We start from the raw sequence: 1,572 nt of genomic DNA, 5'->3' as shown, positions 1-1,572 counted from the left end.
GTCAAAACGCCATTTATTATTAGAATTTCCGGAGGGAAAAAAAACAAAAAACTATTCGTTCGGTTCACATGCGTACCGAAACGGTTCAGTACGAATACGTGTACCGTTACACCCCTAGTTGTGATGCTCACACACTACAGCCTCACGTGTGAGTCACATCTCTGGGCAGAACCGGCGTAAACTAGTGTTTTTACATGGCGAATGTAGTACATCTGCATTTATACACAGTGGTGTGAAAAAGTTTTTGCCCCCTTCCTGTTTTTTTTCATTGTTTGCATATTTGTCACACTTAAAAGATGCAGATCATCAAACAAATGTTAATATTACACAAAGATAACCTGAGTAAATATAAACTGCTGTTTTGAAATTATAATTTCATTTATTAAGGGAAAAAAGCTGTCGTGAAAAATCTAATAACTGGTTGTGCCACCCTTTGCAGCAACAACTGACACATTTTACCCCACTCTCTCTTAAAGGCTAATGCATTTTTGGGACGTGAGGGTTGAGCAAACCATGCATTTGTTCTTCTCGCTCAGCACTTGTAGTGGCTCTTTTGAGGTCTATTCGAGGTCAACTTGACACCATGGTAAAGATAATTCCATAATTTTTCCCTTTCCTTAGCGCCTCCATTGTTTGGCCTTGAATAAGCAGTTTTGAAAAGAGTATCGCTCACTTCGAAAATGAAACGGGGCCCTATATTCTGACCCTCATTATGTTTAACTGAACTCCCTTCAAAATCGATGCAATGTAATGCGATGCAGTTCAATGGCACTTTTCTTATCTCTCCTGTCCCCCGGCTTTTTTCCTTCTTATGCTGGCTTTTACCGTTTTTTTGCCTGTGATTTGTATTATTTTTACTGTCCGTGTCTCTCCTGACAGTTCCAGAATGATGCTGTTCTTGCGTTTTGTCTGTTGATGAGTTGATGAGGACTGTCAATGTTTGCTTAGCGGGTAACCTTGAAACAGGACTGTAGTGTTGATCTTGTGGTTAATGACTCCCAATGAGAAAAACACACAAGAGAAGATGAGCAAGATTCAGTTAAAAACATAGGTTCACTGACCTGCACTCTTAAGCCGGCACAGTAATCGATCTATATTAGAACTGAACTTTTCCACGGATTCATTGCATGTTTTTTTACATAATTGACACGTTAATCAATAAATGATTCGAATCATGAGTGAGCTGAAATCGTCATATACAGTATAATTAGAATCTGAACCAGAATTGTTCATTTCTTGTAAATGAGGGCTTATTGAAAAGGAAGGGATGTTTGTGTACATTTTCTAGTGATCATTGCACTGGCTAATTGTAGCTTGGAAAACATTTTTGGATCCTGTCTGAAAGTCTTTCAGCTATTGTCTGGGCACATTTTTTATGACACTGTTTCCCTGAAATAGCCTTTTTTGTGCCATTACCATTTGCAAAATTCCTTCAGGTGCTAAACAACACAGACAGCAGGAAAAATAGCAGTCATTCATGGTGAATTCCCTTCCAAAGGCCTAGTTGATGTATAATATATAATGATGTGTAACTAATGAAATGAAGAGACGGTATCTGAGCAAGCATCTAAC

The sequence above is a fragment of the Sinocyclocheilus grahami genome, unplaced genomic scaffold (assembly GCF_001515645.1).
Source record: "Sinocyclocheilus grahami isolate Dianchi unplaced genomic scaffold, SAMN03320097.WGS_v1.1 scaffold4306.1, whole genome shotgun sequence".
Taxonomy (NCBI): Eukaryota; Metazoa; Chordata; class Actinopteri; order Cypriniformes; family Cyprinidae; genus Sinocyclocheilus; species Sinocyclocheilus grahami.
The sequence above is the reverse complement of the archived record's forward strand: the minus strand, read 5'-3'. Positions refer to the sequence as shown.